A 25082-nucleotide genomic window follows, 5' to 3' on the forward strand; every position below is an offset into this window, starting at 1 on the left:
AAAAAAGTTTGCCATTTTTTTAAAATTTTAAAAAACTTGGTAAAAAAAAAAAAAAAAAAAAAAAAAAAAAAAAAAAAAACAATACTGACCCCAGTAATTGTATATTAACACTACAGGAACTCCTGTAGCACACCAATATGTACAGACAATGTATATCTCTGTGGCGAGTCAAATATAAGATGCATTTAAAAGCACGAAATAATGCATAAGCCAGCTTACAGACACGGTGGCATGTTTTGTCATGTAGAGTCAAATTGAACAGAACAATGTTTAACTGCCTTCCCTGCAGTGCTGAAATAATGACCTGACTTTATGTCTGTTGTGATCTCTTCCTCTTTTTTTCTCTTTATGTTTGGATTATCCTTCTCTCACTTGATTCAATATTTTTTTAGCTATTTTCAGTCAACTCAGATACTCAACTCAGCTAGATGAAAATGAAAAAATCTAATGAAAAAAGACCACAAATTAAAAACTGTGTTTTACAAACTTCTAGACATTATGTTAATGACCTACTTCAAGTCTGTTTGCTGAAGTTTAGTGGAATGCCTCTGTTTGCGCACGTTTTTCTAGGCAGCAAGATAACATCAGTAATATGAGTTTCAGGCAGGTGTTGCTGAATGATAAATCCAGGAACACCTGTGAGGAACCTTTAGACTTTACTCCAATTTAAGTCATTAAGATTTGTGCAGATGATGATGTCATTGCTGTGTAAGTTTCTAATAACATTCAGCAACATTTCAAGTGGAACGGTTGTGAATGTAATTCAAGGCAACACCTGAAACACTCTGTTCCTTGTGTGACACCATGGAAAAATCCCATAAAATCGGGCAAGAGATTAGGAAAAGAACGTACACAAGTTCAAGATATTCTTGAGTACAATTTCTAGATTGCTGAAAGTGCCATCCTCATCTGCTCAAAAATAATGCAAAAGTATAAACAGCATAGAAATATCTTATCATGATCATCAAGAATGAGACTAGTTCTATTTCCAAGTCATGAAAGTGTTTTATTGTGCGGATTGTGAGCATCAAAACCAGAATAGAGGCAGAAGGACCTTGTTGAGATGCTGACAGAAGCTAAGATGGACTGAAATGGCATTCAGAGAGGAAGATGGAAATCCACTAAGGGACAAAAGCCTTAATGTTTAGTGACATGTCCTGCAGTCATGTGATGAAACTAGGAGTTGAACTGTGGCCATTGATACATTAAGAGAAATAAGGGGCTGCTTGCAAACTTGACAAGACCATCCCAACTTTCTAAAGACAGGTGTGGTAGCATGACTTTCCGTGACTGTGTTGCTGTCAGAAGGTCTTGTCCACGTATAAAAATGGATGATAAAATTGGAAGAGAACAGTATGTGGAAATATTATGCAGGACATCAGCCAGGAAGGTCAACTTTGGACACAACTACATCTTTCAAACATACAGTAAGCATAAGTATACATCAAAATCAATTACATATTGGCTTAAAAAAATCTGCTTTGGACTGTCCATCTCTGATATCAGTCCCATAGAAAATCTTTAGGCAAAGCTGAAAACGTCTGTGAGAGTAAAAGCTTATGAAAAGCTTAGTTTGATTAAATACCAGTGGAACAAATATTCAGAACTGTGATATCCAACTTCAATTGTAGCTCTAAAACACATATTTTAGATCATCAACATTCCATTCTTCCATAAAGAATATATATATAGTTTTGTCAGCAGTGCCACATGCTTAATTGTGCTTATTTGTTGAATGAGAAAGCTGAAACCGTTGTGCTATATGCAGGAGCAATCTCCTGCTCAGTGTTTGCTAGGGACACAGACATGCCCACTGCATATTACTGAACCTAATTGTACAACTTCTAAAAATGCCATAAAACTGCCATAAGAATTCATCATACCAATAATAAACATCCTCAAAAACAAGTACAAGGTGAAACTGTTGGAGGGACAACTATTCTATTGAGATTTACTCTACACAAACATGGCAATCACTCTCATTACAAGTACCAGTTGTGTCTTATTACCATGAAAACATGATGCAACTGACACAGAAGATCCAAAAGAGCCATTAGTGTCCTCTCTTTTATCCTGACACTGACTTCTGGGTATCTGCCATCACTTGATATTACATTACAGCAGCAGCAACCCCCCGTTTATCTTTATTACCACCCTCTAATCTCTTGTGACAGTTAATCATGATACAAGTTGTGCGGGTTGCTTCAGTTCTTCACAGTTTAAGGCATTGTCTTTGTTTGTCTTCCAATGTAGCATTCGTAGCTTTTGATCAATGAATGGTCCATTATCTGGCATATATCCCGTCACAACTCGTGCCTTAAAAAGAGAAGTCAAGCGTTCCCCGCCCTCGCTGCCGGTTAGCCACACTGTGATTAATGTCTCCATGGTCTGGTCAAAGTGTCGATATCTTTAACAGCTGGGCCCATCTGTCATCTTTTTCCTGTGACACCCCTGAACGTAACTCAGGTTCTATCAGGGAGGCCATCCATCAAATTTGTAAACAGAGACGTCTCACATTAGCAGCCCTGAACACTTCTCATCATATAGCATAACAGACAAGCAATCATCTGATATTATGTAGGGCTACAGGCTAATGTGAATTATTAACGGAAATATACAGCACACCAGCTGCTGATTGGATAAGGCATCTGTGCCTAAAGTAATGGTGGGGGGAGCACTACAGGGGCAACAATTTCACATTGCAGAGGCAAACTGCTGATTTTACTTTCTTTTGGGGGGGGAGGGGGGAGGGTCTTACTACTCAATCATGGACCACAATGATGGGCTGTGATGAGTCTTTAGAATATAACTTTCCTTTGTGTGCATATCAAAGCACAGACCCCATTTTCTCTAAACAGTCAATGTCTTTATATTGATTTGTTTGATTCGCCGTGCTGGAAAATCACAGAAGCAAAGTACTGACTTGTTTTTCATTTACAGTTATCGTGGATCTTCTCTATGGGAGACTCATAAAAATAACTGATACACACACTCACCTTGAACTCAGAAACCAATAATCCATGCAATACATTGCAAAAACTTTTTTATGCACCTTGAACATTTGCACATTTTGCCATGTTACCCCCACAAAGGTAATGGATTTTATTAGTATTTTACTGTGATAGGCTCATGCAATGTCGCAAGACTTATTTATATGTATTGTTACATTAAGATCTTATATTGGTGATGAGAGACTCCAACCCCTGAGCAAAGCTTTTTCCAGAACATTGCAAAGATTCTCAATGGGATTCAGGTCCGAACTGTTTCTTAGATGATCTATGTGTAAAAAGTGATGTTTAATCCTCCCTAAATCACTCATTTACAATTTGATTCCAAAGAAAGCTTGACCTTGTCATCTTGGAACATCTCCGTGTCATCAGGGTGGTAACAGTGCACTGATGGAATAACCTGAACATTCAGTATATTCAGGTAGTTAGCTGACCTAATAATATTGCTGAACCTGCACCTGACCTAATTCAGCAACCCCAGATCGGAGCGCTTCCCCCACTGGCTGTTACAGTAGACATAAGGCATGATGGGTGTATCACTTCCTCTGCCTCTCTTCTTACTCTGATGTGCCTATCACTCTAGAAGAGGGTAAATGTGTTCAGCTGTTGCTTTTCTTCGATTTGATGTCACCAAGCATCGTCTTAAGCAGGCATAAGGGCTCAGCATGGTCAAACCAAAGTTGAAATGTTGATGGGTCACTTGGTTTCTGGATGTCCTCAAGACCCAGCGAGTTGAACGCTTGTGAGCGGATGACATGAAGCCGAGAACAAAATGGCATAATTTTCATCAAGTAGCTGCAACAATGAGAACAGATTTCGTCAGTTCAGCATGACTATTGCAGAGCCCTTGACATCCTTTTCACAACCACAGGATGTGAGTTTTTACATGTTTCTTTACAAAATGAGAAGCTACTCTTTGCATCGTCTAGTGTTAAATAAGACGATGGACAACAGCTAGAAGACAATTGTCCATGCAATAACTATCAAATAGGAAACTCATGCCTAATTGCTCAGTTAAATTCAGGTGGTGACTTTTCTTTTGGCCAGGCAGTGTACATTGTACATAAATATTTTGGCAAGGTATGGAGTAGAGATCCACAGCATAAAAAAAAATTGCAGTCATCATTGCAGTATCAGAAAGTGGATCAAATCTCACCGTCCTTTATTCGAGTAGAAAATCCATTCATTATTGATTATTTGTATTTATATGTTTCCTTAAATATGGATGAGTTCCTTCAAAAGCCCTAGATCTCAAAGACCAAAATGCTAAAGCATAGGGATGATGTTGGCGTCAGACAGTCAAAAAAGGAAGTGGGTGGAAACAATGGGTTAATTGCAATCAATATTATTGCTGCAATATTCAAGAATGATCATAATAATCATCCATCCATCCATTTTCTAACACCCTTGTCCCTTAGTGGTGTCGGGAGAGGTGCTGGTGCCTCTCCAGCTAACATTCCGGGAGAGAGGCGGGGTACACCCTGGACAGGTCGCCAGTCTGTCGCAGCATAATATTATTATTATTATTATTATTATTATTATTATTATTATTAATCTAGTATGTCTGTATGTAAAAGCATTTTGACAATTTGTTTTTTAAGAGGGTATCAAAATTCAAGAGAGCCGAGATGTCTTCTTATGGTGTTATTCGTAAAGGCCTCGCACTTATTGCTAAGATAAATACATGAGGCTGAGATCAGATGATGGTGGATCAACCTCATGGTTCTACACCGGATCTACAGCCTGCCACTCCGCCTCTCCCAGCTCTCTCGTAGCACTATGCAGTACTCACTCTTGGCAGGGCTTGTGCTGACTCTGCAGAGGAAGTAATATATGGATGTTGGAAATCAAGATATGGAGCTTTTGTCAGCTCTGTTTTGTCAGTGCTGCAGATAAATGTAGTTAAAATATGTTTTCAGCGTTGATTCTGGAAAGTCTTTTTTAGCTACAATTCAATTTCTATTCTTCCCTATATGCCTTTAGCAATAATACTTTATAAATTCACAGCTAAATCACAAATAATGGCTTCTACAGCATAGATTAACTTGTTGAATTTAAAGATAAAAATCCAGTCATACCACTGATAAAACATCACTCTTGTTCCCCTCTTGCTGCTGAGCATTTGTAGTTCATTATTTTGACTACAGCAAATCACATAGCTTTAAAAAATGAAAAACTCTATTAGATGAAGAAAGTGAAATTGAGCAGAGGTCCAGCAAAAGTGGAGTGAGATAGTGTTTCTTGATTCTTTGAAACCTAAGCATGATATGGCACACACTGAGCAGTGGAACATCTAATTGTACCAGCACCCCGGCAAAAAAGTCAGTCGGTTATGAAGACATAATGGAAAACAGGATTCTTCCTCTGTGCTTCATGTAATATACACCTTTTTGTATTTCTTCACTCAGAGGTCCCTTTCCCTTCATGTGCTGTGGTTAAAGCAGCGATACCCATTGTAACAGTAGGAAGCATTTCACATGTATTGAGAAATCCAGCGAAGGAGGCCAATAATCAGGGCAGTTAAATGGAAATAGTTTCATTTCCTTTGGTGTAAACAAATACCCCATGTAGTCCCCGGACCAGAGCTGTGGGTAATCGTCTGCTATAACTCAACAGAACTCTTTGCCTTGAGCTATACATAATACTTCCTGCACTTAACTAAATCCATTTTTCAACCCTCAAAAGAGTCATGACATACCACTAGTTGGAGAAGTGACTGGGAAAATTAAACTTAAGATTTTTTTTTTTTTGCCTCATAATGGTATTCTCTATTCTCAAAATGTGTTTATGCATCCTTATGTGTTCTATATTACACAAAATCAGAAGGATAAAGTGCCCAGCCTAACCCTTTCCTGTCGTCAAATAATTTATTTTCTATAGTAATTATTTGTGGCCGTTAGTTAATCAATAGGTTAATACTGTACTATGGATTCTTTTACTCAAAGGCTCTCCTCTTATAAATAACTTTGATAATGTCTGAAGCAATGTAAGCTAATTAACTGATGTTTAATACATAGAATTTAGAGTAAAGTGTTAATAAAAGAGATATATAAAAAATTGCATATGGGGCTACGTAAATAAAAAAGGTTAGAAATTTACATACACTGCTCACTGGCATAATTTTTTTATCTCCTTTTGGGGTTTAAATGTTTTATTTAAACATTTTTTTAAGGAGGACACAATAATTCAGTAAATAGTAAAAACAGTGTTTGTATTATCAGTAAACCCCAGAGAAAATAACTTTTCAAATGCATTATTAAAACCCAAACATTATCTCAACTGTATCTTATGTGAACCTTTGTCAGGAATGTTGGTTAACTTTAGCCTCTTGTTTGAAACCTTGAGCTTGTTTTTTTTTTTTTGTCTGTTTTTATGTACAGTCCTGCGTTTCATTCTTTTTTAATTAGCACATTTGGTCCCTGAGATGAGCTACAGTCCAACTCAGGAGAGGACAAAACCTGCATGAGTGTAATAGCATTACTCCACAAATAGATGCAGGAGGCCTTTTTCTCTTCTGCAGGTGGTGGGACTAAATGCCACACCCTCTGTTCGGAAAGCCTCTAGAAACCAGTGATTCTTATGTGGTTTGCATAAGCTAGCATAAACACTTGACCTATTTGTTTCCTTCAGTCTTCAGTGGCTCCTGTCAAGTGCCTTATGCTTGTGTTTTTTGGCACATATTTTCTTTATAAAAAGCAAGCGACAGGAGCACAGGTAGATGCTTTCGGTGGAAACATCTATGATGACTCGCCATTAGATCACTCCCCATGTTGTCACTGAGACAGAGCTCACAATTAGAAGGTTTTTGGATCTACTGCCTGCTCGTCTACCTAACGCGATGCAGATCCTCTCGAGCAAAATTAAAACATTGCTGAGATGTACAGTACTTTATGAATTTAAGCTATAATTGACAGTGATTCGGAGTTGCTTCATGGCCTCTCTTGAATTGCCTGCATTGTTCTGGCCGATTAGCCACTAACTCACCTATATTTCCTCCCCAGACAATGCAGATGATGGTGTGCGCCATCAAAGCCAAAATAAGGTGGGTGCCAATTAGGTGGAGACGGGAGGAGGATTCCAGGTGCATTTTAATGCAAATTCACCCCAGCACCTGCACCCTGTTGTCTTTCCATTCGAAGAGATTTTATAGCTGGTGGACTAGGTCAGAAAAAATTATGAAAGTTTTTCAGTTATTAGAAGAAAAAAAAAAAAAAGCCCTCTTTTCAGGGCTTAGCTTGGCTTAGAGGGTGGGAAGGGGTGGGCTGAACTTTGTAATGATGCCTCACTAAATGTTCTAAGCATAAATTTAAATTGACTTTCTGCCAGTGGAGTTTCAGTAAAATAGCTTTTGGCCTTTAATGTTAAAAGTTAACAGGAATAATCTAATAATCCATTTTCTCACATTCTGGGTTGAAAAACTGCAACACAGCGTGAGCCTGCACTGTTATCTGGGCCCCCCAACACCCCCCGCAGGTTACAGTCGTCTCTCTCTCTCTTCTTTTTTTTTTTTTTTTTTTTTTTTAAGATTTTCCTGATGAGTATACAGTAAACTAAAGCCTGTGAGTCAAACCCGTGCAGATCAGTTGTTACATCAGCTTTAATAACCAAAAATGTTGAAATGAGATAAAACACGACAGTCTTACCTCAACATATAAGGTTATTTTGAAGGTATGATAGCTTCCCTGTGAAGGGCATCTTAAAAAAATAAATGCTGTATCTATGTTATAAAAAGCTAATTCAATGAATAATTTCAAAAGGCAAAAGAAAGAATTAGTACCGACTCGCCATATTCAACTGCAAAGCTTTTCCTTTCTAAGCATTAGCAATGAGACATGAACTTCCTTCTTAAACAAGCTATTCTCAAGCAGGTTTGGTCATGACTCTCCCTTCTTAGGGTGTATTTCCTGGATTTACAAATACACAAGTGACATGCTAAACAGTGGCCTTTTAAATCAAAATTCTTTGTCATTATTTGAATGAAATCAAGTCAGGACAAGACGGGAATAGCAGTCAGAAGAAGCTTGCTGTTGCAAATCTTGACGCTGTACCTCTGTGATTGCTCAGGCCACCACGGAATAAAGATTAGAAGAAAATCACTAATCACAGCGGATGTCATTAGCATATTACCAATAAGGGGTGGAAGAGAAAAAAGGGAAAAGAGGAATTGCCTTATAATACTGGATAAAGTGCAAATCAATTCCATGTATGGATGCACACAGCTGCTTGACAAACAGACATATTCACTCCCAAACATGGGCGAAGGAAGTTGTCTGAGAATGATGTTTTTTTCAATGTTTTTGTCTGAGTTACTCGCTGGAGCACTTGATGCTAATATCACATTCCCCCTCTCTCTTTTGATCAGCTTTTGCAGCTGGGCTACCCTGCCTTGCTTGGATGCATCAACAAAGCTTGAAGTGGCCACTCTAATCTGGTTAAGTACTGCCTGGTTGGGGAGAAATTAGCTGAATTCTTTTAACTTTTCAAACAAACATAATGCAGTCAAACTTGTTGGATGGGAATCAATTACTAGAGCTGAATATAGGGTTTGAGGGAGAGGGGATGGTGGAGATATCGTATAATTTCATTGCTGGAAATCATCTAATATGTCTATTCAGTGGCATGAGCCTGTAGTATCACGTCGAAGACGTATTTTAGTCCGATGGAATGAATGAGGCAGAGAAGTAACTGTTGCCAGAATGTGCTGCACAAATCTTTTTTCCCCTGTGGGTGATATTGCCATTATGCGCATTACTTCAAAAATAGTTATTCCTTGCCTAAATCCATGAGATATCACCAGGAGAAATGGGATCATTTCAGGGTAATTGTACAGTTTCTCAGTATGATAAGTTAGACAGGTGAGTGCAACCTACTGTCACAATGGTATTCGTGTATTAATGAGACGATGTCTGTATAAATCCAAAAGCAAAACACACAGGTTAAAAGTTTTGTTTAGATTGTGCACTGCTATGTAAAACATTGCAACATATACAAGTGGAAACCTTGCAATATACTGGTAAGTGTTATGTAAATTAGAAGTATGTATTTCATTTTATTACTAAAGCCTTTTTAACTAACTGAAATGTTAAAGTGTTATGCACATAGGTTTGAAATTTGATATTTAGGGTTACTCAATGAAAAGGACACCAAATCTCTTAAGTTATACAGAAGTATCGTTGTTTTATGTCACTTGAGATTACCAAAAACATTTGTATTTCCTAATCCCAGAATTATAAGCACAGCATTTTTTTTAAAAAAAGATTCTTGCTCAGTGTCAGAAGTTTACGTACATTTCCTTAGTATTTGATGCTATGCCATTTTAAACTGTAGGATTACGGTCAAACATTTTAGGTATCCTTCAACAATCTCCACAATACGCTGGAAGTTTCATCAATTACTTATGACAAAAATAGTGCAGCCGAGTCAGGCTTGTTGGTCATCTTGCTTAGGCACATATTTAGAGCTCAGCTTGCAAATTTGCCATGAGAATGAGATCAGAGGTTTAAGAAAAAAAAAAAAACACACACACAGACTTTGGTGTCCTTTTGCACTGTGTAACAATTTGGCAGTATGCTAATGGTAATTTCCATTTGAAAGAGCTTCATGTGTCAAAGTTTAAACTTCTTGGCTGATGTTGGACAATGCAACTGAGATCAGGACTTTGTGATGGCCTCTCCAAAACATTGATTGTGTTGCTCTTAAGTCACTTTGTGATTAATTTGGAGGTATACTTAATGTCCCTGTCCATTTGGAATATCTACGTGTGCCCAAACTTTACCTCCCTTCTTCACTGTTCCAAGAAATTGTCATGTCCCAATTGATATTTTGTTTTCAACTTTCACTTTTTACAAGTGATTGCACTCTCAAACAAATAATTATATCATTATCGACTTTCGTAGCAGATGGTTTCGCTTGGAAAAAAAAAAAAGATATGATCACAATACAGACATTTTCGTTGTATTCAACGTTTTCTCCCATCAGATCTTAAAGGCAGATTGTCTCCATTTTTCAATGTGTCTAAAGCTTTTGTTTGAGAAAAGTCTGTTAAATCTGTCTTGCTGCTAATAAACTGCCATTATTCCCCTCAACAAGGCTGCGCTCATTAATAATGCTTCTGTCAGTTGCGTATTCTCTTCTGTGAAAATAGAAAATATCATTAATTACAGTTTCTGTCAGCCACTGACAGCTCGATCAATTGTTCTCGTCCCTGAGTTCTGTTTCATTGTGTCCGTACCTAGTGACCACCTATTCTTTACTGTCTCAATGGGGATGTCCAGCATGTGAGAGCCACAAAGGCCTTGGGAGATCTCAGCACACATTGCAAAGCTTCTGTCCTGGCAACACATTAGTCATCCAAGAAGCGATCGAGTTAGGTGGCAAACTCAAAATGTGGCTTTATTTCTCTCTCGAGTAGAGATTAGGATAGGGAGTGTCAGCAAATACGAAGGTAGCATCATTTTCTTTCTTATATTTTTTTTATTTGAATAAATATCCACTTTGGTGAAAATTAAAGGGGTTTGTTCTATTTAAACAATCAACATAAGACTGGACAGCAGAGAAGCAATTTTTTTTATTATTGCTTTTCCATTTATTTTTATTTATTTTTTTATGATGTAATGATTTGTTAATTAAAAATGGCCAAAGCAAACAAAAAGTTTCAAAATATGGGCACTGCTCTAACATAAAACCTACAGTGAAAAATGTTTTATTTGAACCAGCTTAAAAAAACGTGTTACAGCTAATATTATTAGCTTTGCTCAAGCAATAATACTAATTTGATTTTCAATCAAATCCGATCAAATAAGAGTTATACCTTGAGCAAAACTAATAAAATTAGCTGTAGCAAATCAGTGAAAAAAAAAAAAATCAGTGTAGTTTTCATTGTTTCTTTTTACATTATAAACCAAAGGGAAGTCAACTGTTGCCCTGAGTGCTGCCATGTTGGACAATTAGGGGTTTTGCTTTGTGAGATGATTTTTACTCTGTGCATCATACTGCAGCAATGCTTAAGAAAAGCTAATCTGAAATTCAAAGGCAATATGACTAAGTATATATAAACGTGTATAAACGTATTTCAAATCATTCAGAATTCTCTGCAGTAAACCTGATTACTTATTGGCTAGAAAAGTGAAATGTAAATCGAAACACAGCTTTTGAATTCTGTACAAGAAAACTTGTACAAAGATTTTTTGTAAAAAATGCTTGATAAAACTAACTTTTTTCAAGCACCTTTTAAAAATGCTGGCATCAATAGGCAGGTTTTATCACACTATATGTTTGCCTTTTTGTACCATCATTTTTATTCATGCCTTCATTCTCAATGGACTGAGTATCTTGTGATTGTTTAATACCTTTTGTTAAACAATCATTTATTTCATAGTGACTACTTTCTTATTGAAGTGCATTTGGAGTTTTGCTGGGGCATAGCTGATATGTCCTGGGGCATGTGGCAATGTAAGATGGATCTGGCAATGCCTAAACGTTCTAAGTTATACCATCGACCCGTCTTTAAATTGCATGCATAATAAAAATGTGTGTTATGTATGCAGTGCTACAAGAAGTTTATTTCATATGCATTTCCTTTTTGGGGGGGCTTTGTGAAGGATACAGTTGTTCATAATTGAAAAATGACCAAAGCAAACAGAAGGAAACAGTAACCTGATGTTTCAACACCTTGGCTCTGCTCTGACAAAAATCCTACTCTGAAAAAACATGTTTATCTGAACCAACCTAAGCTTTTTTTGTTATGCTTACATGTTTGAGATCTCCAAAAGAGCTGGACTGGGACCAAAAAATGGCCCTTGCATTTTTGGCAATGGCGGCCCACCATGATAATTAATACAACACGGAAAGGCACACAACATACCTGAGGATACATGTGTGTGCATTCTGTCGAAGAGCGTAACCATGTTAAAAAATGTATATTTTTCTCTAGTAAAAGAGACTTTCATATTGGGAGAGATGGCCACATTCTCACAATTCCCATTTACAGCAAAAATTGTTGTCAAAGAAACAGTGGTGAAGATGTATTTTCAGTGTTTCATAAAAATATACTGGTTATACAAATACCCAATTATCCCCATGGTAAGTAAGAACATAGAACTGTGTAAAATAAAGAGTTCCCATCAAATTATGAAAAACAGAGAGAAGATGAGAGAGCAAGAGAGAGACAGAAGGATGGAAAGACATCCAAAGGAAAGAAAGAGAACACAGATCAGTTAAGGTATAGTTTAAATAATGACTAGGTAAACAGAGATAATAGCTTACTTTGTACTTTCATATGCTGAAACAAAGGCAGCAGGAACCTTGGTGCTCTGAGGATGACAGAAAGCAGATTTAAGGTCAGATAAGCTAGATTCATGCTGACTCTTATCTGGAATTTTTAGTAAACTCATAGTGAAAGAGAAAAATCATTTTGAAACTTCAGGGAAAGAGAATTTACTACAAATATGCCCTAAGGGAAGGCAAAAGAAGAATCCAGGTTGGTCAAGAGAACAGTGAGACATTTTTTTTTTTTTTTTACATTGACAGTATGTGTGTGTCCTTTAAATGATGCAGAAATGAAAGTCGCATTATTACAGTCATTCTTTAAAGGACAGAGGCTTTACAGCCATTCAGTTGGATGTCAGCAACAACACAAAGCAATAGCACACAATATAGTAAGCTTACAAATGCAAAGAATGTTTATGAAGTCTACACCAGTGAAAGGCATCCCTGCCCTGTCCCCTGGGTCCATAAGACAGGGCAATCTTATGGACCCAGCACTGTCAGGCCGCACGGCTTATGTAGTTACGAGAAGTTTGTTTTTGGACACACCCTTCAATTAATGAGCTCATTTTATTCTCCATGTTATCGGAAACCAAAAGAAAAAAAAAAAAAAAAAAGGACAGAAGGCCTCAGTGGGACGTTCTCTTGCTGGATTGCCTCAGGCAATTCCTCCTCAAAACTATCCATCCTGCTTTCTGGCTGAAAAACCAGCTTCTGGAAGTTGAGTAGTTGAGTTGTTTTCTGCATAAACAAACACACCCACGAAATTCTGACACAATAGTTTCTCATGCCAACAAAATAGTTTTGCATGCAAAGGGGGAGCAAAAAGTTCACCACAGGGTTTTATAGCACAAATTGATGGACAACATGAGGCGGAAAAGTTGCAACTGCAACTTTGGACAAAGGCTGAGGGGGCTGAGAGACTTCATCGGATTAGCCTACTGTCCTTCAAGAAAGTCAACTAATGGGCTGTTGCAGTCAATAAAAAAGATTTATAATATATTTTCTGAGGTAAATTATGGCAACCCCAGGCCCGAAAATGTGCGTCAATCCACCGGGCATCGCCTGTTAAACCAGATGGCCTGTCCTTGCCTGAATGCCAAATAATTTCATCACAGAGAAAGATAAAGTGAGTAAATACAAAATGCAGTTTTCAGATTATTAGTTCATTTATTGGAGGAAATACTGCATCAAAACTAAAATGGCTCTTTATTAAAAAAATAAAATAAAATAAATTTAAAAAGAAAAACCTTAAAACTGGCCTTTACACCCTTGGTGGAAACATTTATCAATAATTTGTAAATAAATCTGTTTCCTGTGTTTTTTTTGTTTGTTTGTTTTTTTAAACAATTGCATCATCTTTCGGGTTAGAAATATTAGATATAACATGCTCTACAAAGGTATCTGTATGTAACTTATTGCAAAAACCCATGTGAGGCAATTAAGTGATGTGTGATGTAAATACCACAGTTAAAATCAAAATCAGCCTTCTGAAGAAAAGAGACTGTTCTTCAAAGGCTTTTCAGGACATATCTATATGTGCTGCTCATTATTCATTCGCAGCTCAGGAAAAACCCAAAGAATTCATTTTATATTCTGTGGGTGTGATAAACTGTATTAATGGATTAGCTGTCAAGATACCACACTGTTTCCTAAGTTATTGCTGAAATATTCTTTCACATATTCTGTCAAACACCGGATTATGTGACACAGTAATACAGACCTTGGTTAAAGTTGCCCTTGATGGATATGCGTCAAAGGATATCATACCAAACCCCATGCATGGCTGTAATTAAACAAGTGCAAGTGATAGCAATAATGTATCATCCACTAGAGCCGACAACTGGAACTGGGGTCCTGGCTTCCTGTAAACCAGTTACTAGAGACAAACGACTTGCGGCAGTCACCAACGTCATGCATAGAGAGAAGGAATATCTTTATAACAGTGGTGGCCCAGCTAAGACAAATGGACAGTCATAATCCCCCCACTGGTGAAGAGTGTGGCTGTTTTTTTTTTTTTTTTTTTTCCAAATGCGATAGAGTGGATGTGAAATACTTTTGTTGCAGCACAATTTCGGCTCCTGCTCATTCCTCACACAAGTCAAACTTGGCAGGGTTTTTTTTTTTTTTTTTTTTTGGCGTATTTTGGAGAAGCTTACCTATCTTGGAGTGACTGCCATCAAAGTTGGTCGAGTTGTTTGTCAAGGATGGTGGGGAATTCATCATCAGTGTGTGCCTGGTGCTGCCAAAAACCACTCAGATAGAAGTAGGCCAAGAATATCCTCTGTAATTAAGATAGAATATATGCATCATAAATAAGGAGAAATGTGCATTTCTGGATGTCCTACATTTAGAGAACCATCCTTGTATTTATTGGCAAATACTGTTTGACTATTCACATACACGATGCTGTGTTTGTACCCTCGGATGCAGAGAGTGCTGACAAAGGGAGGATTTGACTCTTATCGTATATCATTACATGAATAAAATATGTACTTGATTACATGAAAAAGTTTATTTAGCAGTTTTCCAATTTAGTTTTGTTGAATTAGGCTGAAAACGGGGAGGGTGGCGCTTGTGAAGGGCAGGTACTGTCAATATCTCGGGAAGTAATAGATCTATGACCTGTTTTAATAATTGATAGAGAAATTACAAAAGGGAGTTCTGTAATGTCTCAATAGAGGTGCATACTGATACAAAAATAGGATCCAACTATATGCCTGTGCAATAAAGAAATAAAGAAACATTATGTGTTCCCTTATTTTGTGCTACCCAGGCCAGCAACTTGTAGATTGTCATTCATGTTATCCTGACTCTTGGGGATGTAAAATGTGTTTGCCTTTATCTCTTATGCTCTGGTCGTGTCCTTGAACACAGTCGGGACCAGCAGTGCTAAGAAAATCATTTATGGCTCCTTATGTACTGTTCAGTCCTTCAGGGTTCTTGAAACATGTCAGGGGAATATAGATGAGCCCTGCTCAGAGATTCCCTTTTTGATAGTTTTAGGTAGACCATCAGATGAATGGATTCTCGTGCACTTAGATCCCCCAGTGGGATCCTGTTATTCCAAAAATGCCCATCTGATCTCCTAAACATAATTCAAAGGAGACTATTCCCTCATTTGAGTTTCTATGTCACGATAAATTCAGCTCAGTTTAAATAATATTTCAGATTAAGATGGATTTGTTGAATCTGAACGTTACTCATCTGGTTTTTAAAGTGTCATCTTTGTCACTGAATCAGTGCTGAAATTAAACTTTTGTGCAAAGAATTTGATTTATGTTGTAATTACTTCAGTGTAATTACCAAGAAAGCAGTTAATCAGCATAAATTAGGAAAAATCAAATAGTTTGAAACATACTTGAAAAGTAAACATACTATTCATTACAATAAGAATGAAGAGATCAGGGTGCTAAAACATTAGGTTGAAATAATAATTATTTTGAGAGAGCGGTGTTGGAAACTTCTCAGTAGGCAGTTTGTTTTCAACTTTCTCCCAATAGTGATCAAGTGCAAGTTGTGCAGTTCTACTTGGTATTCAATCCCTCACTTTATGCCTAAGCATTTTCGTATTCATAGCCAGAGAGCATTAATATAGCTTTGGTACATCTGTACAAACAATCGAAACCTAATAGCAATTATTATTTACCTCAGGACTTTATTTTCTGAATTACAAAACAGATTTCGGGGTTGTTTGTTAAACCAATATACTTTCTGCATACAGTGCTTTGCATATTCATTTTTTTTTTTTTTTTCAAATTGTGATAAACTACAAACTTTAATCTTTTTAAGCAGGGTTTTATGCAAAACACAGACACATAAAAGTCAGTAAGTGTGAAACAGAAGGCGAATAATACAAGGTTTTTACGTGTTTCTGCAAACAAAAATCTGAAAAGTGTGTTTCTTTCCAGAAGTTCTGTTCAAAAGTCATGTTCTTAGTTTGCTATAAGCCATGTAGGGGAATCAAATGTGGGAGAAGGTGTTCTGGGCTGAGATCTTCAGCCTGCATATGCTGTGAGTGGTGGAATATTAAGTTTGCACATCACACTCTGAAGACACCATCTGGGCCATGAAGCATGGTGGTGGCAGCATCACAACAAAGGGAATGTTTTTTATTCAGCAGGGACAGGGAATCTAGTCAGAGTTAATGGGCAAAGGGATATAACTAAATGCTGTACAATCCTAGAAGAAAACCTGTTAAAGACGAAAAAAACTTGAGATTGGGACTGAGATTCACCTTCAAGCAATATTATAATCTTAAACACACAGCCAGATCTACAACAGAATGATTTAGATCGAGTGGCTCAGTCAAAGTTACTTCTTAGAAAGTGAAGTCTGATGAGAATCTGGGCAAAAAACATAACATCTACCTAAACTGACAAAACCTGAGCAATTTTTCAAAAAACAAAACAAAAAAAGGGGGGGAAACATGCTCCAAAAAACATGCATTTCTATTGGAATTTAGTTTTAATTGTTAAAAAAAGTTCATTATTTTCCTGCCATTTTCATATTACATACTATTGTGTCATAGTCTGTCTCATGAAATCGCAATAAAATGCATTTAAGTTTGCAGTTGTAATGTGGGTAAATGTTATAAAATCCAAGCCATATCAATACTTGTGCAAGGAACTGTGTATTGGCTTTCTTCATAACAAACCCTGCAAAGGTTTTAGGCTAGGAGCTAAATGATCATGAAATATGTCTTTCACACTTACATGAGAAAACAAAATCAAATTTAAAATGCACCTCATTTATTACTACTTTGGAGCTGGGATAAAGTTCAAACCTACTGCAGCACATATTGAATAAAAAAAAAAAAAGACGGAAACACCTGTCAGTCTTTATCAGGGCCAACCAGGGAAGACAGATTCACATGTGCAGACAATTTATTGCTTCAACTCAACCTTATGCTGCATGTTTTTAGACTACAGGGAAAACTGGGGCACCTGGAGGAAACGTATAAAAACTCAGGGCCAAACTCGTGATCCATGAAAAGTGACAGTGTCACTGATCCGCCTCTGCTGCTCTGAAATCCAGACTAATGTGGGGCTTTTATAGCAGCAGCACCATAAAGCATAGTGACACGTTTTGTACCTATTCAGCTGGAGACAAAATTCTGGGATATATTAATACTCTGCCACATTTAACTTAACCTCTGTTTGACACAGGGGATGGGTTGAGACCTACCAAACTATGTCTTGCATGGTAATATGTTAAAGCTCCACTGATTAAATGAAAAACTGTATATTGCAATGAATTTTAAATATATATTTGAATGCCCTGTCTTTGTAAAGCGTGCTGTAGTTATTAATATAAAGAGAGGCTTTATATAATCGTAAACTGAGCTGCATATTACAGTAGAATTGTCTGCTTTCCTGAATGTTTGGTGCTGTAATCTAATACAACACAATACGGTGAGATTACCACAGAGTTTATCTTGGAGTTTCTGTCCCTCTCGTTCAGATTATGGAGTGATCTTGTGAAAGGGATTGAGGATATGCATAGATTATGATTAAATCCTGAACTGCAGATGCTTAGCAAGAGGTTAGTGCAGAAACACGCTAGTGTTTAATGTGTACTAATGTCGAATTGTACAAAGAAGGGAACATAATTTATTGCCTTATATTTGATTATCGAAAAGAATCCAGCATTGGAAAAGTAAATGCAACACATTACAAACATACTTGACTAAAATCCTCCATATTTTATATAGTTCAATCCTTTCTCTTCTGATGTAGAGTTTGAAAATACTACATAATCAAAACATCAACCTGCCATTTTCATACTACCTACCCAGGAAGCTACCTTTAAAATATAAAATCCAAAGAAATGCTGACCATAAATTATGTCTCCATCATAAACCAAACCACTGCAGCAGCTCAGTGTGTTAACAAGCTGTGGGGCTGAAGTTAGTGCTCATGTATTTATACAGCCAAGTGTATGTAGTGTCTCCCGAAGGGGTTTGGACGCCGCGGATTACAAGCAAGGCTAACATTTAGCTCTCACCCCAGACAACATGACTCATAAGCTCTAAAGAGCCGCCGCATATGTCTGCATCATAAGTCCAATTGTGATATGACAAACATGACCTTTGGATTCAGACCCATCTGTTTTGCTTCTGATGTTTACATAGGAGCAAAGCAGTGCATGCGTTTGCACTGGCTGCGATTTCAGAAAACATGCTCCATAAGCAACCATTTTTTAAAAATCACACTGCACCATGTTACTTTTTCCAACACTTCATCTTCTGCTGTATTGGTTCGACATAAATGTTTTATAAAATAGTGTAGAAACCCTTTCAAAATTAGCCTTAAATTTTTATGTTCATTGGGAAAAAAAAAAAAAAAAAAAAAAAAAGAGTTGTGTATTCAGCAAAAACCATCTCTCCACTCTTATGGCTAATCTTTAAGTTTTATCTAAATTGGTAGTAGAGCCAGTTGAAAGAAATAAGTAGAATTAGTACTTGCTCTCATTACTAAATCAAAACATGTACAAAAAAAGGTGTTATTTGGTAGGTTATTCAGTAGGTTATTTGGTTATACAATACAATGTGCTATTGTATTGTATTTAAACTTCTTAAAAAAATTAAGAAGTCGAGAGCTTCTAACGTGGCAAGTGTGCAAGTAACCCATGTGTCCTTCTTATAATACTCCTATAAGTCCTATAAGTGTGTTATTTGTATTTCTTCCCCATTTTCCTGGTAGAAGGAACTAAACATGTAATTTGATCTCAGTATTAGCTGTTCTGTGAAGGCCACAGAGGTTTGTTAGAGAGCAATAGCAAACAAAAATCAGAGCAACCCCCAAAAATATGGAGAAGTTAAAACTGGATTAGGTTATATAACAGTATCCCAAGCTTTGAACATGTCAGGAGACATTGTTCAATCCATCATCCAAAATAAAGAGAGTGTGCCACCACTGCAAATCTACTGAGACATGGCCATTCACCTAAACTGACAAGCTGGGCTAGGAGAACACTTGGCAAAGATTGGGCCAAGAGGGCCACGAAATCTTTGAAGCAGCTGCAGATGAGGGAAGTTTCTGAAGAAAACCAAAATGAAACAGTTGTTAGTTGTGCACTCCACAAATTTGTCCACAATAGGAAAACTATCATGAAGAAAGCCATTGTTATTTCTTGGTATATCTTGAATTCTTGTGATCACAGAATTCAAGGTATACCAGTGGGTTCCCTACATTGCTTGTGGAAAGACACTGATGATTTGTCAGGGGGTGTGGTTGGTGGTGGTGAGAATGAATGCAGAGACCCAGGTTGTGATGATGAAGATGATTATGAATTTAATGATGAAGGCTCAACAGCAGAACAGAACAGGCAGCACGGCAGAGAGTTAGCAAACATCTGATACCGGTAGCAACTGATAACTGAAGACTGAAACACAAGAGCTAAGCAAACCAGGACTTCACAGTTCAACTGGAGAGCTTCAACGAGGAACACAGACAACAGGTGGGACTAAATACACTGGGAGGGTAATCACAGGAACGAGACACAGCTGGGATCAATCAAGACAGCACAGAGACTCAGGGGACAACAGGACTAGACAGAAAATCTCAAAATAACTACGCAGAAACACAGATCACAACATGATTCCATTGAAAACATTTATCATTGCCCAAATTTATAATTATGCTCTAGTTCATTTTGGACAATTATATGAAAATATAATAAAGCACATTGATGCTTCTGGTTGTAACATTGCAGAATGCAAAATAAATTAAGTGGTATGAATACTTTTGCAAAGCACTGTTGCGAAAAGTAGCACCAGCTTTGTGTTTCTCATTTACCAAATACATGTCACTGTATTTCAGCCCCACCCCTTCTAACCCCCAGAAAAGTTGAGAGAAATCAAATTAAAACTAAAAGGTTTGATTTTTTTTTTTTAATAGTGAACTTCATGTTATTTTGTACAAGCTGTGGACAAAAAACATTTCCCATTTTTGAACTTGAAGGACCATGATTTGATTTACTCTATGTAGATACATACATATATATGTTTTATACAAATGTGTTTTTTATTGTATTTCTTTTAATAAAAAAAATGCATTAATTGTCTCAATTATGTAATTCCATAGATGTTTGTAAAATTGACCTTCACAAGCTACATTTTATGTAAATAATCATTCATTTAACCTCCGTCGCTAACTTCTTTCCCATAAATATTTGTAATAATTGGAAAGGACAAAAATAATGAATCTGAATAAAACCCATACTTGACTTAATTCTGCTTTCCCTTTGCTTAGATATCCACTAATCCCCATGTGCCTCTTATAAATGAACCAAACAATAAAAAAAAATAAAAAAAATAAAAATAAAAAAAAAGACACAGGACGTTTCAAATTAGATTCACAGTCTCTGTGGGCAAAGTGTAAAATTGCTTTCACCTCCTCTGTGTTAAGCAGCAGACCAGGTCAATAGTGCAATTCCACTGTGGCAGTATTTGCTGCAAATCAACTTATAAACTGTGGAAATTAGCAAATGAGTGTGGGAAGGCTGAATCTGCATGAGGACATCAAAGATTGCCTGAAACACATTATAATGAAAGTGAAATCCACCCTTGAGGGAGAAAAAAATAGATCTTTTTTTATTTGTTTAAATTGTAACTACAATTAGACTAATCTCAAACACGTGGAATGGTCCGCGTATCAGGTTGTTTTGACATGTAAAAAAAAAGACGACACAAATTAAAGTCTACCATGTCATTCGTCGGTATCATCAATCAAAGGGGTATAAAGGTTCAAATATACAACAGCGCTGACATGTGAACCTAGATGTTGACATTGCTCAGATACATTAGGCCCCAAAACAAACCATTGCTTGGGAAATCATCTGTTAACGACATGCTTTTGGTCTGAAGGTTTTTGTGTATTCAGTGTCTTATGCTGCTCTGCTGTTCAATCCTCTGAAGTCTATCATTACTCCTAACTATTCTGCAAAGAAACAGATGTAGTATTTATTTTCACCAGTTCATTTCATCCGGGCATTGTTTTGCAATAAACTTTATTCCTTTTGCCATCAAGTCAGGCTGGATACTTTCGTAAAGGAGAGCAGCTGTCAGTTAATCAGCCAACAGTAACTGTCACAAACTGAAAACATCTCAACAGCATTTAGCTCAACGAACAAATCTCCGAGCAAGGCCTCTTGCTTTATCACATCTTGTTATCCAAAGTCATCAGACTTTCTGTGCCATGTTTATCTTACTAAGGATAATGATAAATAAATAAGTCTCCAGTGAGTAACCAGCCTGTTCATGTAAAAGTTTTTAAATTGTTCTTGAGTCCTCAGTCGGGTTTTTTTTTTTGTAGCCAGGAAGTAGGCCCTGTCCCACTGAAATCTGACCCCATGCATAGGGGCTTGGCAGTTTGTCACAATTATCCTCAAGATTCCTTTAAAAAAGGTCTGACTGATCGTGAATCTGACAGGAAGGGGGGGATCACATTGGTGAACCCTTTATCAACCCATCAGCACCACTACATGACATGGGAAGACAGCCAGACATTCTTCACACAGGAGATCCGTTTCTTAGCTCAGCCTGTGTTTAAGTGGGTCCTCTGCCACTTCTCTGCTGCTGATAGTAAGCCATTAGGCTGCCAGACGTGACTCTGCTGCCTGGAGGAAGGATGAGGTGAAGACAATAAACAAATCCAGCAATGATAAACTTCTTATACTCAAGAGCACATCATTCCATTTATTGTTCCTCTTTGACACGATCTATTCATTTAAGAGCCGTAGAAGCTATAATCATCTGTAAACCAGTAATACGAAGGTCTTCGGTCGGTTCAATCAGTGGTGTTTTATCATTCAGATTCTTTGGTTAATGACAGTCAGAGCTTCATTCAGATGTACTGATGACTGGGCCGAGAGAATCTTGCTATGTACATTGTATTTTCCATTTAGGAAATAAAATACTAATAGAGATATGTAATTAGTTTTATTACCACACCATGTCGCCTTACCAAAGGGATTCTTATTACAAAATGCTTGCAGACAACAACCAGTGGTGCACATGTCAGTTCAACTGTCAGAAACAGATTTATTTTCTTCATTGAGGTGAAGCAACGTTAGCCTCAATCTGAAAGGTAAATCATTTTCTATCCCATTATGAAAACCTAATTCTTGTTAATAAATGAATCAGAAGCTTTCTTTATATTTCTCAGGATCCTAATTTTTCTAAAATCAGCACTTCAAAATTTAGAAAAACTGAATCGTTAAATGAAAAGCACGTCTAATTTTTCATTAACTAACGCAAGCAAACAAAAGTGCAAAATTAATCTACAAACTACCAACCAAAAGGAAATTCAAACTATCAAACAAATATTCAAAATAACATAAACTAAATTGCTTAAAATCTGAAATTATAGTTGTTGTTTCGTTTGTTTGTTTGTTTGTTTGTTTGTTTGTTTGTTTGTTTGTTTGTTTGTTTTGTAACCATGTTCTGCCCAGGTGTCCAAACTAGCTGCACCAACAACTCCTGGATGCAGCGGTGAATGGAGGAGGAAACCACAGAGACTGACCAGCCACCCAGCCAAACCCCATCCAGGATACAACACATAAGCCCATGTCAGCCAGGTACCTGATCCTGAATCAACCCACCAGCCACCCCGTCTCCCAATAGGTCCACTCCACCCCCCCTCCAGGCCAGTGGGCCAGCCCCAGATCAGGGGCCAGAGCAGCAGGGAGAAGAGGCAGAGGAAGGTCAAAGAACGGCTACCCCCACCAATCACAGACCAGGGGGCATCCAATCATGTCAGTAGCTCACCATCCCCTCACCTTTGATTTGAGACAATAAAACATTTTCTGAAACATTTTTTGAAAACATGCATATTCACTTGAGCTTACAAATTTAAGCATAGTGATTAATTGTTAAGTACAGACCTAGAGTGTGATTAATCTGATGAAAAATGCATTGACTGACTGCACTATTCAAAATATAATATCTCTACATACAATTTGTATGTAATCTTTAAAAGAGGAAGAGAGATTGCCATTTTTTTTTCCTTTCTCGGACATGTTTATTCCACATGCATTCACAGATAAAGTTGTGAATATCTACACCACTGCCCACTAGACATCAGCTCTTTTATGTGTGAGACAGCGAGGAGAGGATGCAAGAACCACAAATAAGACCAACACAAGAAAGACTTCATGCTTTTTTCCAGTTCTTTTTCCGTTGTTTGATAGAATGAAAACTACAACAAAAATGTGCATAGACAATTCATCCAGCAGCATACGAATAAACTTCTTCAAAATGTTGTGTGCGTATTCTGATTCTTCTGGAACTCTGATCACACAATTAACAAGAACTAGAAAATGAGAGGTGTATGTCTATCTACAGTGGCATTTGGTCAAGTCGCCAGTCCATCAAAATGGGCTATAATTGTGGATCATGATTCAATTCAGTTCCTTTTATCTCGATTAAACAACATGTGTAGCGAGAGAAAAAAATAGTTCTAGTTTACATCCAGAAATATTATGTACTCAAGACAATCAATTAGCGTGAAGAAATGCAAAGGCAATGCAGCCATCCTCCCATTGTCACTTCCTACTTGTTCTTGTAGGGTCGTGGAGTGGCCGCTGCCTGTCTCCACCAGTCAATTACAGAAATTCCTAGTTATTAAACAGTCCACACAACTTTGGCTAATTATGCCAATTAGTAAAAATTTTCCATTTACGGAAGCCCAGACAATTGCAACGGGTCAATTACTTTGTACCAATTTTCTGTCCTGAACAAGTATGTTGCAACAGTGAGCAGATAAATGCACTGAGTCATTAACTTTGCAGCAATCCCTCAAACAAACCATACACTTGTTGACAGTGAAACAGAAAACTTCCTTTTCACAGGAAAAAAAATACAGCAAAACCTGCCACAGTGTGATCAGCCATCTGCCACTACTGAATGAAGTTTTAAAAAGACACAACAGACATATAACCAAAAGAACTGGCTCAGAAGCACCTTCCATTTTAAAGAAAGAATAAAGAGTTGATGACAGAAGAAGCTCTTTTACTGACTTTGTCTAAAAGATAAACACAGCTAAAGGAAAAAGCAGTAAACCAGAAATAAAATGAATGGGATGAAAAATTAAGTGTATAGTTAGTGAGAGTAATTGCGCCTTCAAATGCTTTGCTTAGCAGCAAGACAATGTAAAACGCAGAAAGCCATGGCTAACTTTGTCATCTGCAGAGAGAGAATGTGAAGTTCTTGGCAGCAAAAGCTCAAAGAAAGAATAACAGGCGAGATGTAACTTCTATGGAGAGACATCACAAAAAGACAATACCACCTCAATGGCAGCAATAGCAGCAGATAATGTGTAATAAGAGAGTAGTAGGAGAAACGAGCAAAGTATCAATTGAGAGTCTCCTGTCACTGTTACACTCTTCAAAATTGGAAGGAAAGAGTCAACAGATGATTTTTAATTGCTTCTCCCATGGAGTGGTTTAATCCAGAGAGGGGAGATGTTGCGTTCCAGTTACCTTGGAAGTCAAATCTCTGAGTTTGGTTTGACATCACACCAAACTCAGCATTCCGGTTAACGTAGTTAGAAAAGTCAGGATTTCACCATGTCTACTCACTACAAAGGGTCGAGATTTAATTGTCAAGTGTACTGATTGCCCACATTTTTAGAGACAAATTCTTTCATTTCCCACAATCAGAATGGATACTATCAAGTTTGGAGGTGGTTGTAACTTCTCCATCAGAGCAGCCATTGCATAACTGTCAGTGCTGTAGAGAGAGTGGAAGTTGTGCTATGTGTCCTTGTGACTGAGCTGACTCAACGACATTCACTCAACAACACTCTC

General features: G+C 37.3%; 1 long non-coding RNA gene across 2 annotated transcripts in view; it reads left to right on the forward strand.

Moving 5' to 3' along the window:
* The window catches only part of LOC106955079 (uncharacterized), a 96099-nt gene extending 72198 nt beyond the window's left edge, over window positions 1–23901 (forward strand). For both annotated transcript variants that reach the window (XR_001426501.1, XR_001426500.1), the window contains exons 2-4: window positions 7010–7050; window positions 8371–8439; window positions 22728–23901. This is a non-coding gene — a long non-coding RNA (uncharacterized LOC106955079). The remainder of the gene's footprint in view (window positions 1–7009; window positions 7051–8370; window positions 8440–22727) is intronic.
* The last annotated feature ends 1181 nt before the right edge of the window (window positions 23902–25082 follow it).

The sequence above is a fragment of the Poecilia latipinna genome, unplaced genomic scaffold, assembly GCF_001443285.1.
Source record: "Poecilia latipinna isolate Pla-1442-1.1 unplaced genomic scaffold, P_latipinna-1.0 Scaffold703, whole genome shotgun sequence".
NCBI lineage: Eukaryota > Metazoa > Chordata > Actinopteri > Cyprinodontiformes > Poeciliidae > Poecilia > Poecilia latipinna.